Here is a 13,203-nt window from a genome sequence, read left to right as displayed (position 1 = left end):
CCTTTTTCTGACGGACACACGTCCATATCGTTCGTTCAAAACTCTGGCATCTCTCTCTCCACATCCACCACTGCTGGCGGTTCACCTCCAACTGCACAACGCTACAATAGCGAATATATGCCAACCAAACACAGACTGCACTCAGCACAGTCAGTGATTTTCATACAGAGCGCTACGTGGCGCTACCAACATAAAAACCTAAACTGCCTACTTAAAGTTTTACCTGACTTTGGAGTACCTTAAAATCAGTCAGCTGTTAATGTTATGAGCCTTACTATTAGCCCAGTATTGTATCACTCTTTCTGATCTTACTTTCCCTTCTTCTTCACAGATCTGGAGTGTTCGTTTGGTTTTCATTTTGAATTGAAATATCTCTTTCTTGGCTTTGGTTTTTTTATGTAGTTTTTCTTACGAGTATATTTCCTGTGATTTAGAGTTCTGTTAAGTCTTTCTCTGTTTCCTCAAACCAGTTTTTTTGTTTGTATTTTTGTTTTGTTTATAGTATTGGGAACACTGAGCCGTATAGGGGAATACCCTGAACAGAGAGAGCATCGCACGTTAGTACTTAAACTCACGTTGTAGAGTCCAGCTGCGTGAAAGGTGTCGGTAAGGAATCGTGCGAAGTGCGAGCCACGTGCTGTGATCCACTTCCTACTCGCGGTAGGAATAACAACTTCCGAACTTTTTTAGGATTCAGAACGTTATATGGCAAAGGTATTATGAACATAACAAGTGAAACGAAGTATTCAATTATTTTCTTTTATTAAACACTCACCAAGAGAATTTTCACTGACAAAGGCAACTCAAACATAACCTATTAATTTACTACCCACAATATAGAAGCCCAACGCAATCTAACTGCTATACATTGACTACATGACTTCCAACAATTAACACAAAAAATGTCCCTGAATTGCAAGAAATCCTATCAATAATACAGATCCAAACTACTGTAACTACTTCCAGCTCTGTTAATTGCCAAAACTCATTTCAGTCACGAATCTAAATAGTGGAAACCCCATTCTTTTTCTTAAGTCTCTTGCCACACAGAAAATCTTCACAACACGAACTACAGCAGTTCCTGCAAGAAGCAACAACAGCCAGTTAAATAAAAAGATTCTAAGTACTATGAACTCTTAACTACTAGGAGGCGTGTGGTTAGCAAATGCAATATTTTGTTGAAGAGCAAACAATGTATTTAAGAAAATTTTACCGCATTCATGTGACATCCAGGTTCAAAAATTATATAGTTGTCAATAATTCAACTACCCAAACACTACCAATCATACATCCATTATCATACCTTTTCTTACTTGTTTTCTTATAAGAAATTTCATCTCACTTTACATTGCGTGTCCTTTCAACACAGAGTCTCCTTTAAGAAAAACATGTACATACACTTCCCTATACACTCGCTAACTGCTAGTCCGTCCAACCACAGAATCTCTTGCCGAGGGCGCAGAGTGCATAGAGGGATATTAACACAGTCTATAGTGCTGCCAACGTACAAACAGATTACTTACACAAGTGTCTTTAAGTGGTGCAGGGAATTAAGTGGAGGCAGAACAAATGTTCATGAAGACAGATGAGTGGGAGGTCTTCCATTTTGACTGATGAGTTGTGCCAAAAACTCGAGGATACTGTTCATGAAGACCGTCTTCTGATAGTGGACAAAATTTCTGCGGTGTTTCCACAACTCTCCAGAACTCTCTTGTATGAGACACTCACAAAAACCTTGGGGTTCCGGAAACTTTACGCAAGATGGAACGCAAAATAGCTGACAGTAGCACAAGAGCCGGCCGGAGTGGCCGAGCGGTTCTAGGCGCTACAGTCTGGAACCGCGCGGTCGCTACGGTCGCAGGTTCGAATCCTGCCTCGGGCATGGCTGCGTGTGATGTCCTTAGGTTAGTTAGGTTTAAGTAGTTCCAAGTTCTAGGGGAATGATGACCTCAGAAATTAAGTCCCATGGTGCTCAGAGCCATTTGAACCATCTGAAGTAGCACAAGAAAAGTCGGATCAATAGCGATCGCGAGTTTCTTGAGCGACTTGAATTGGGAGGTGTGGATTTTCTGAGCTCTGTTGTATATGGAGAAGAAACTAAGTAGCTCATTACCAGTCTGAGACAAAAAGACAATCGTCACAGCAAGTCTCCATCTGCCAAAAAATTCAAATGCACTATTCGGCAAAATACTGGTAGTGTTTCTACCTCAGCAGGAGGACATCAACATAAAACGATATTGTGAGACCCTAAGAGAACGTAAAAGGAGCATTTAAAACAGAAAGTGGGGAATGTTGGCGAGAGGAATGTGCTTGTAAATAGTCTTCACGGGTTTGCCGCTATGAAGACTATTTACAACACATCCGCCGGGAAAACTTGAAGAGTCTCAGGAGTGTGCTTGTTGCACGACAACTACCGTAATCACATTGCCCCAGCGAAGAAATCGCTGTTGGACTTGTGATGCTTTGAACCCCCCTCCTCCCCCCCCCCCCCAACCGCCCTGTATGTCTCTTAAATTTTCAAACGACAACAGGTGTAGAAAAGGGTTTTGAAGTGGGGGAAGCAGCTGGCGCGAGAGTTCTTCGAGGAGAGTGCACAGAAACTTGGGCCACGGCTCACCGCATGCAGTGAACGGGGTGGCGAGTATGTATAACAATAGTAAACATGTGTGTGAAGAACATCCTACACTTTTTCTTTGAGAATCGTGTAATTGAGGCGGGACGTGTGCAGCGACCGTGTTAACTGAGGTGGGCGTGGGTGCCAGGCCGATATTCACTTAGTCGGATGTGCAAAACCGCCTAAAAATCACATCCAGGCTGGGCGGCACATCACACCTAGTTAATACGCCGGGAGGATTCGATCCGGGGTCGGAGCATCTCCTCGAATCGCGGTAGCGGCGTACTAACGCGGGTTGCTATCCATTTTAACAGTGAAAGAAAATCTGTAGTTAACACCTTTCCTGTATTTTTATCATTTTCTTCTCAATTACCAATGTATTATTTTTCACCCTCCATTTCCTTCAATCAATCTAATTTCCTTTGAACCTTACATTTACTACTCTGATTTCTATTGCTGGGAACAATATTTGCTAATAGTGTCGTACAATGTATTATTACATGTAAAATTATAAAATGTATAACCTGTTTTTAAAATATTAGGCAGCAGGTCTTTAAAAGTGAAGTACCTGGACGCGACAAGTAGGCAAATAAACATGAAACAGATCTAGATGGCGTCCGTCTTTCTTCATCATTTCGCTCACGGTGCCAATCCGCCTCAAATAACAAATTTTGGAACAGTGTGGCAGTTTCTCACAGAGCTAAGATCGTTTTGGCTTCAGTGTCTGTCAGTATCTCCCTGTCGCCGTATGCCGCTGTAGTATGGATGTTTTGTATTACATTATTGCAGGGCAGGAGAATAAACTGTAGAGGTAAGAGAATTATGATTGATTATTACCATAGTTACAGAATATAACTTAACGAATTAATATCTACCATGCAAAACAATGTGAAATTTTCAAATTTTCGTGTCACATGTATAAAAACACAGGTTATGCATTGTGTGCATCAACGAATATTGCTGGCTTTTTCCACAAAGGTCTGATTTGCCATGTCTTTCGAAATGTCTGCACATGGGGTTATTTCGCCCCATACATGTGGGGCTATTTGCGCTCGGTCAAATTATTAGTTTAATTGATGTTTTCCTGCGAAATTCTAGAGAACATGTTTTCTTGGGTTACTTTTCAAATGATCTGCACATTCAAAAAGGAAAAGCTAAGTACTCAATGGTCCGAGAAAGATACGAACAAGCAGTAACAAGCATTATAGGCAGATACTTCTTGATGAAGTTCCAGCAATGTGCTAAATGTTTTTACGAAGTTTGTGTCGGTGCAAGAAGGACGAAAAATCTACATCTACGTGATTACTCTGACATTCACAATAAAGTGTCTGGCAGAGGGTTCAATGAACCGCCTTCAAGCTTCTCTCTACCATTCCACTCTCGAACGGCACGCGGGAAAAACGAGCACTTAAATTTTTCTGTGCGAGCTCAGATTTCTCTTATTTTATCGTGATGATCATTTCTTCCTATGTAGGTGGCTGGCAACAGAATGTTTTCGCAATCGGAGGAGAAAACTGGAGATTGAAATTTCAAGAGTAGATCCCGTCGCAACGAAAAACGCCTTCGTTTTAATGATTGCCACTCCAATTCACGTATCATGTCTGTGACACTATCTCCCTATTTCGCGATAGTACGAAACGAGATGCCCTTCTTTGTACTTTTTCGATGTTATCCGTCAGTCCTACCTGATGCGGATCCCACACCGCACAACAATACTCCAGAATAGGGCGGACAAGCGTGCTGTAAGCAGTCTCTTTAGTAGCCTGTTGCACCTTCTAAGTGTTCTGCCAATGAATCGCAGTCATTAGTTTGCTCTATCCACAATATTATATATTTGTAATTGTAATTGCTAAGTATTTAGTTGAATTTACAGCCTTCAGATTTGTGTGAGTTATCGCGTAATCGAAATTTAGCTGATTTCTTTTCGTACTCAAGTGAATAACCTGACACTTTTCCTTATTCAGGGTCAGGATTTGCTTGTGGTAAATGCTTGTGATTTTGACTCTGAAATATATTGGGCAGAATAGCCGCTTGATTAGATGGAATAGCCCCATCGTTTTTACATTATTGTGATTTCTGCCTTCTTCAGATGTTAAATATTTTTTTCGCGTAAAGGAATTTCGACCTTTGACATACTTGAATGTATGCACAATTAAGATGCCATATTTAATATTTCATGTCATATTACATAGAGCTTACGGATGAAATGAACGGAATAGTCCCACTGTACCCTATAAAAAGATATCACGATGCCTTTAGACGTCATGTGTTCAGTCCCAAGGTTCGCGTATCAATTACACATAAGATTATTTCATTTTATTGATCGGACGCCTGCAGTCATACATTTGATAATAGCATAGATATTCGGATTATTGAATAATGAGAAAGTTTCCACTGGAAAGAATGTCGATGACCGATTCGAGAACTTACATGGGCGGCGACGAAGTCACTGCACTTTCCAAGTCATTCAACCTCTGATGCCTTCCGCTGCAGCGAATGTATCGAGTGTGTCAGAAGAACTTTATCGTAGCTCTCGCTAGAGCTGCAACGAAATGTAAACACTGTGGACAATTTACTACTTCACTGTTCTTTATTGCACATTGCCGCGAATAAGTCTTGGTCTCAACGTTCAGTAAATATCTTAATGTAACCATGTGTCTAAAATTACTTCTCCTCGGAAGAGAGGGGGGAAACGAAGGGAGGAGCTTAAAGCCGGCACCGAGAAACATGCGGAACCGCAGCAGTAGGAATTCCTGTCCCTGAAAACTAATCACCATAACTGCGTTGGCAGGCGCGGACTATCGTCTGTGACTCCGCGCTGCATGACGGGCCTAAAATGAGCAGGGGCCTACGGACTCGTACCGACAAACGACTTCCGCCTCCCCATATCACTTCCTTAACCCGCCCTATCTGTTACACTCTTTCGGATTCCTCTCTGACAACGGCCCGGTGATATCCGAACTGAGTGTTACAAGTGACAGCGTTCACTCACCAAGTCTACTTTATCGTCGCTCTTGAGAGGCGCGGAATCTCTGGTGACAACTAAGGAGCGCAGTTTGTGGAGGAGGCAATGTCCACTGGCGTCTTCCGTGTTCTTATCTCTATAGTTACGGGACAGGAGCATGACCCCGTGCACTCGATCGGACTGCCTCTAGCTTCGTCACATGCCTATTTCTCGCCGCTACTTTACAACACAGCCCCACATCCAACCGTACCTTAGAAATGCCTCTTTGTCGGTCTGAATAACAATACACCTATAATTTCTAATTAACACGTACAGGAAAAATTCGAGGATCTTCGCCTAATTATTTGCTATATTGTTTTCTGAATGCTCTCATTTTTGAAACCATTTTTTTTTTACTCTGTACAGAAACATCAAGCAATGTCTCAAGCGGTTTAGACAGCGGAGAAACAGCATTCAGGTCCCACGTGACCGCGCTAATTTCCTTCGAAAGGTACGCGGCCGATTTCTTGACCCACATTTTCCCAGCTGTGTCTCTAACTACTAGGAAATCACTAGGATCAAAATTCTAACAGTCTGTCTCCATTCCTGCAATGATATGTCGCAACCCTTTTCATTGTTTTTCTTGACTCATGTGCCTTGTCCAGCCCATACTTACGTATCAGAACGCTGCTGCCGGTTCTTAGCTTGGAAGTTACGTTGTCGTCTTTCGGCCACCCTTATACCGATCCTTCGCTCTCACAATTCCAACACTGTTTTGACTGGCAGATACGTTAGCAACATGTCTAGGCATAAATGTTATCTTCCAAAATCTGTATTACCAGTAAACCCCCAACCCCCTAGTCTTTAAAAATTGAAATCTGTAAAACTTCGCGTAAAATGTCAGTCTCATGAGTTATGGGTCATACAATTGTATAATTTTCGCAGGTACATTCACCAGTAGAGGTGCATGCTGTCTGCAAAATGTGTTGCGAACACAGTTAATAGTGAAAAGTAGAAACAACTTGGTGGCTGATGCTGAATACCGGAAATACAGTTGTCATTGTTGTTGTTGTGGTTGTGGTCTTCAATCTAGAGACTGGTTTCAGGCAGCCCTTTATGCTACTCTATCCTGTGCGAGCTTCTTCATCTCCAAGTAACTACTGCGACCTACATCCATCTGACTTTGCTTAGTGTATTCATCTCTTGGTCTCCCTATATGATTTTTAGCCTCCACGCTGCCCTTGATGCCTCAGAACATGCCCTACCAACCGATCCTTTCTTATATTAAAGTTGTGCGACAAATTCTCCTTCTCCCCAATTATATTCAATACCTCCTCATTATTTATGTGATCTATCCATCTAATCTTCAGCATTCTCCTGTAGCACCATATTTCGAAAGCTTCTATTCTCTTCTTGTCTAAACTAGTTATCGTCCACGTTTCACTTCCATACATGGCTACACTACATACAAATGCTTTCAGAAATGACTTTCTGACACTTAAATTTATACTCGACGTTAACAAATTTCTCTTCTTCAGAAACGCTTTCCTTACCACTGCCAGTTTACATTTTATATCCTCTCTACTTCGACCATCATCAGTTTAGGAATGAAAGAGGAAGCCTCCTGGTAGAATTTTGCACAGAGCATAACTTAATCATAGCTAACACTTTGTTTAAAAATCATGAAAGAAGGTTGTATTCGTGGAAGAGGCCTGGAGGTGCTGGAAGGTTTCCGATAGATTGTATAAAGGTAAGACAGAGTTTTAGGAACAAAGTTTTAAATTGTAAGACATTTCCAGGGGAAGATGTGCACTACAATCTATTGACTGTGAACTGTAGATTAAAACTGAAGAAACTGCGAAAAGATGGGAATTTAAGGAGGTGGGATCTGGATAAACGGAAAGAACCAGAGATTGTAGAGAGTTTTGGGAACGATTGGCAAGAAGGGGGGAAAGAAATACAGTAGAAGAAGAATGGTTAGCTTTGACAGATGAAATAGTAAAGGCAGCAGAGGATCAAATTGGTAAAAAAGACGGGGGCTAGTACAAATCCTTAGGTAACAGAAAATAAAAAAGTGCAGTAAATGAAGTAGGCAAAGAGGACTACAAACGTCTCAAAAATGAGATCTGCAGGAAGTGCAAAATGGCTAGGCAGGGATGGCTAGAGGACAAATGTAAGGTGTATAGGCATATATCACTAGGGGTAAGATAGATATTGCCTACAGGAAAGAGACCTTTGGAGAAATGAGAACCAGTTGTATGAATATCAAGAGCTTAGATGGAAAACCAGTGCTAAGCAAAGAAGGGAAAGCAGAAAGGTGGAAGGAGTATATAGCCGGCCCTGACAAAACTACATCTACATCTACATCTACATCTACATCCGTACTCCGCAAGCCACCTGACGGTGTGTGGCGGAGGGTACCCTGAGTACCTCTATCGGTTCTCCCTTCTATTCCAGTCTCGTATTGTACGTGGAAAGAAGGATTGTCGGTATGCTTCTGTGTGGGCTCTAATCTCTCTGATTTTATCCTCATGGTCTCTTCGCGAGATATACGTAGGAGGGAGCAATATACTGCTTGACTCTTCGGTGAAGGTATGTTCTCGAAACTTTAACAAAAGCCCGTACCGAGCTACTGAGTGTCTCTCCTGCAGAGTCTTCCACTGGAGTTTATCTATCATCTCCGTAACGCTTTCGCAATTACTAAATGATCCTGTAACGAAGCGCGCTGCTCTCCGTTGGATCTTCTCTATCTCTTCTATCAACCCTACCTGGTGCGGATCCCACACTGCTGAGCAGTATTCAAGCATTGGGCGAACAAGTGTACTGTAACCTACTTCCTTTGTTGTCGGATTGCATTTCCTTAGGATTCTTCCAATGAATCTCAGTCTGGCATCTGCTTTACCGACGATCAACTTTATATGATCATTCCATTTTAAATCACTCCTAATGCGTACTCCCAGATAATTTATGGAATTAACTGCTTCCAGTTGCTGAACTGCTATTTTGTAGCTAAATGATAAGGGACCTATCTTTCTATGTATTCGCATCACATTACACTTCGCTACATTGAGATTCAATTGCCATTCCGTGCACCATGCGTCAATTCGCTGCAGATCCTCCTGCATTTCAGTACAATTTTCCATTGTTGCAACCTCTCGATACACCACAGCATCATCTGCAAAAAGCCTCAGTGAACTTCCTATGTCATCCACCAGGTCATTTATGTATATTGTGAACAGCAACGGTCCTATGACACTCCCCTGCGGCACACCTGAAATCACTCTTACTTCGGAAGACTTCTCTCCATTGAGAATGACGTGCTGCGTTCTGTTATCTAGGAACTCCTCAATCCAATCACACAATTGATCTGATAGTCCGTATGCTCTTACTTTGTTCATTAAACGACTGTGGGGAACTGTGTCAAACGCCTTGCGGAAGTCAAGAAACACGGCATCCACTTGTGAACCCGTGTCTAAGGCCCTCTGAGTCTCGTGGACGAATAGCGCGAGCTGGGTTTCACACGATCGTCTTTTTCGAAACCCATGCTGATTCCTACAGAGTAGATTTCTAGTCTCCAGAACAGACATTATACTCGAATATAATACGTGTTCCAAAATTCTACAACTGATCGACGTTAGAGATATAGGTCTATAGTTCTGCACATCTGTTCGACGTCCCTTCTTGAGAACGGGGATGACCTGTGCCCTTTTCCAATCCTTTGGAACGCTTCGCTCTTCTAGAGACCTACGGTACACCGCTGCAAGAAGGGGGGCAAGTTCCTTCGCGTACTCTGTGTAAAATCGAACTGGTATCCCATCAGGACCAGCGGCCTTTCCTCTTTTGAGCGATTTTAATTGTTTCTCTATCCCTCTGTCGTCTACTTCGATATCTACCATTTTGTCAACTGTGCGACAATCTAGAGAAGGAAGCACAGTGCAGTCTTCCTCTGTGAAACAGCTTTGGAAGAAGACATTTAGTAATTCGGCCTTTAGTCTGTCATCCTCTGTTTCAGTACCATTTTGGTCACAGAGTGTCTGGACATTTTGTTTTGATCCACCTACCGCTTTGACATAGGACCAAAATTTCTTAGGATTTTCTGCCAAGTCAGTACATAGAACTTTACTTTCGAATTCATTGAAAGCCTCTCGCATAGCCCTCCTCACACTACATTTCGCTTCGCGTAATTTTTGTTTGTCTGCAAGGCTTTGGCTATGTTTATGTTTGCTGTGAAGTTCCCTTTGCTTCCGCAGCAGTTTTTTAACTCGGTTGTTGTACCACGGTGGCTCTTTTCCATCTCTTACGATCTTGCTTGGCACATACTCATCTAACGCATATTGTACCATGGTTTTGAACTTTGTCCACTGATCCTCAACACTATCTGCACTTGAGACAAAACTTTTGTGTTGAGCCGTCAGGTACTCTGTAATCTGCTTTTTGTCACTTTTGCTAAACAGAAAAATCTTCCTACCTTTTTTAATATTTCTATTTACGGCTGAAATCATCGACGCAGTAACCGCTTTATGATCGCTGATTCCCTGTTCTGCATTAACTGATTCAAATAGTTCGGGTCTGTTTGTCACCAGAAGGTCTAATATATTATCGCCACGAGTCGGTTTTCTGTTTAACTGCTCAAGGTAGTTTTCAGATAAAGCACTTAAAAATATTTCACTGGATTCTTTGTCCCTGCCACCCGTTATGAACGTTTGAGTCTCCCAGTCTATATCCGGCAAATTAAAATCTCCACCCAGAACTATAACATGGTGGGGAAATCTACTCGAAATATTCTCCAAATTATTCTTCAGGTGCTGAGCCACAACAGCTGCTGAGCCCGGGGGCCTATAGAGACATCCAATTACCATGTCTGAGCCTGCTTTAACCGTGACCTTCACCCAAATCATTTCACAATTCGAATCTCCCTCAATTTCCTTCGATACTATTGCACTTCTTATCGCTATAAACACGCCTCCCCCTTCACTGTCCAGCCTATCTCTGCGGTATACATTCCAATCAGAGTTTAGGATTTCATTACTGTTTACATGTGGTTTCAGCCAACTTTCTGTTCCTAGTACTATATGGGCGTTGTGACCGTTGATTAATGAGAGCAGTTCTGGGACCTTTCTATAGACGCTCCTGCAGTTTACTATTAGCACATTAATATTGTTATTCCTTGTTGCATTTTGCCTACTCCTGCCTTGCCGCGTCTCAGGAGGCGTCTTGTCGGGCCTAGGGAGGGAATTCTCTAACCTAAAAAAACCCCATGTGCACTCCACACGTACTCCGCTACCCTCGTAGCCGCTTCCGGCGTGTAGTGCACGCCTGACCTATTCAGGGGGACCCTACATTCATCTGGTGAGCAAGATGTATGAGACAGGAGAAATACCCTCAGACTTCAAGAAGAAGATAATAATTCCAATCCCAAAGAAAGCAGGTGTTGACAGATGTGAAAATTACCGAACTATCAGTTTAATAAGTGACGGCTGCAAAATACTAACGCGAATTCTTTACAGGCGAATGGAAAAACTAATAGAAGCTGACTTCTGGGAAGATCAGTTTGGATTCCGTAGAAATATCGGAACACGTGAGGCAATACTGACCCTACCACTTATCTTAGAAGCTAGATTAAGGAAAGTTTCACCTACGTTTCTAGCATTTGTAGACTTAGAGAAAGCTTTTGACAATGTTGGCTGGAATACACTCTCTCAAATTCTGAAGGTGGCAGGGGTCAAATACAGGGAGCAAAAGGCTATTTACAATTTGTACAGAAACCAGATGGCAGTTATAAGAGGGGGGGACATGAAAAGGAAGCTGTGGTTGGGAAGGGAGTGAGACATGGTTGCAGCCTCTCCCCGATATTATTCAATCTGTATATTGAGCAAGCAGTGAAGGAAACAAAAGATAAATTTTGAGCAGGAATTAAAATCCATGGAGAAGAAATAAAAACTTTGAGATTTGCCGATGACATTGTAATTCTGTCAGTGACAGCAATGGACCTGGAAGAGCAGTTAAACGGAATGGACAGTGTCTTGAAAGCAGGATATGAGATAAACTTCAACAAAAGCAAAACGAGGGCAATGGAATGTAGTCGAATTAAATCAGGTGATGAGAGAATTAGATTAGGAAATGAGATACTTAAAGTAGTAGATGAGTTCTGGTATTAGGGGAGCAAAATAACTGATGATGGTCGAAGTACAGAGGATATAAAATGTAGACTGGCAGTGGTAAGGAAAGCGTTTCTGAAGAAGAGAAATTTGTTAACATCCAGTGTAAATTAAATTGTCAGAAACTCATTTCTGAAAGCATTTGTATGTAGTGTAGCCATGTATGGAAGTGAAACGTGGACGATAAATAGTTTCGACAAGAAGAGAATAGAAGTTTTCGAAATGTGGTGCCACAGAAGAATGCTGAAGATTAGATTGGTAGATCACATAACTAATGAGGAGGTATTGAATAGGATTGGGGAGAAGAGAAGTTTGTGGTACAACTTGACTAGAAGAAGGGATCGGTTGGTAGGAAATGTTCTGAGGCATCAAGGGATCACCAATTTAGTATTGGAGGGCAGCATGGAGGGCAAAGATCGTAGAGGGAGACCAAGAGATGAATACAATAAACAGATGCACAAGGATGTAGGCTGCAGTAGGTACTGGGAGATGAAGAAGCTTGCACAGGATAGAGTAGCATGGAGAGCTGCACCAAACCAGTCTCAGGACTGAAGACCACAACAACAGCTCTATGAAGTACTGAAATGAAAATTGTGTTGCCCCTGGCAGCCGTTAGATAAGCAAACTGCAACAGATCATATGGCCCGGCTTAACTGTTGGGTAATAAAGATTATTACCACCTTCATCACCGTATAACCATATGGAGAATAGTCTACATAGTGTTTGTTACCCTCCGAAACTTCTTACTGGCCATTCCGGCAGTGCTGCAAAATATTTCCTTGACTGTGCAACATGCTGGTTATCATGTGTAACTTGACCTAAATTAATCTCGCCTGTATGTAGGCACTTGTAGTTGGTGAGAAAGAACATTCCTCACCATATTTCATTACATTCTAAAACCACTGAATGAAATATTACTCACCTAGCGCATCAACGTTAAAAGTGGACTTCAGGCACCGACTGTTCCGTAGGTCCAAAAACTATTATGAAACCACGGCAAAAATAGGGCGAATCTTTTGGAACGAATCGGATGTCATCACAGCTCACGAATTCTCAGATTCGTGGTTGAAAATGTTGCAACAACTGAAGTTTGTACCATGTTATCGCGCAGAATTTCGTGCTAAGTTGATTAAGAGACGAAATTAGGCAATTTTCAATTTCAGTATTTTATTTTCTTCGTTGTTGTCTGAATTGCGACTGAGATGCATTAGATTTAACAGAATGCCTTTATTGTGTTTTTTGGTCCTGTATTTGATAATATATAACTCGTCAGGGTAAATAAAATTCAGTTGACCACATCTGATTTCAAGGTTGGGAGAGGGGGGGATGGTGAATAGAGCCGCTAGAAGTCAAAGATAGGTTTGTCCCATTTGAAGATTTGCCGTCTATCACTTTCGACGCGTACTGCGGACTGAATCACTGCTGTACTACTGCGGCGCGGAGGAAGACATCAACCAATCACCTATGCGATAACGAGAAAAAACATA

General features: G+C 42.0%; 1 long non-coding RNA gene across 1 annotated transcript in view; it reads right to left on the bottom strand.

The window, feature by feature from the left end:
- Positions 1 to 745: 745 nt before the first annotated feature.
- LOC126282171 (uncharacterized) overlaps positions 746 to 13,203 on the bottom strand; it is a 44,138-nt gene continuing 31,680 nt past the window's right edge. Inside the window, exon 2 of the long non-coding RNA XR_007551342.1 lies at positions 746 to 1,081. This is a non-coding gene — a long non-coding RNA (uncharacterized LOC126282171). The remainder of the gene's footprint in view (positions 1,082 to 13,203) is intronic.

The sequence above is a fragment of the Schistocerca gregaria genome, chromosome 7, assembly GCF_023897955.1.
Source record: "Schistocerca gregaria isolate iqSchGreg1 chromosome 7, iqSchGreg1.2, whole genome shotgun sequence".
NCBI classification, from domain to species: domain Eukaryota; kingdom Metazoa; phylum Arthropoda; class Insecta; order Orthoptera; family Acrididae; genus Schistocerca; species Schistocerca gregaria.
The sequence above is the reverse complement of the archived record's forward strand: the minus strand, read 5'-3'. Positions and strand labels throughout refer to the sequence as shown.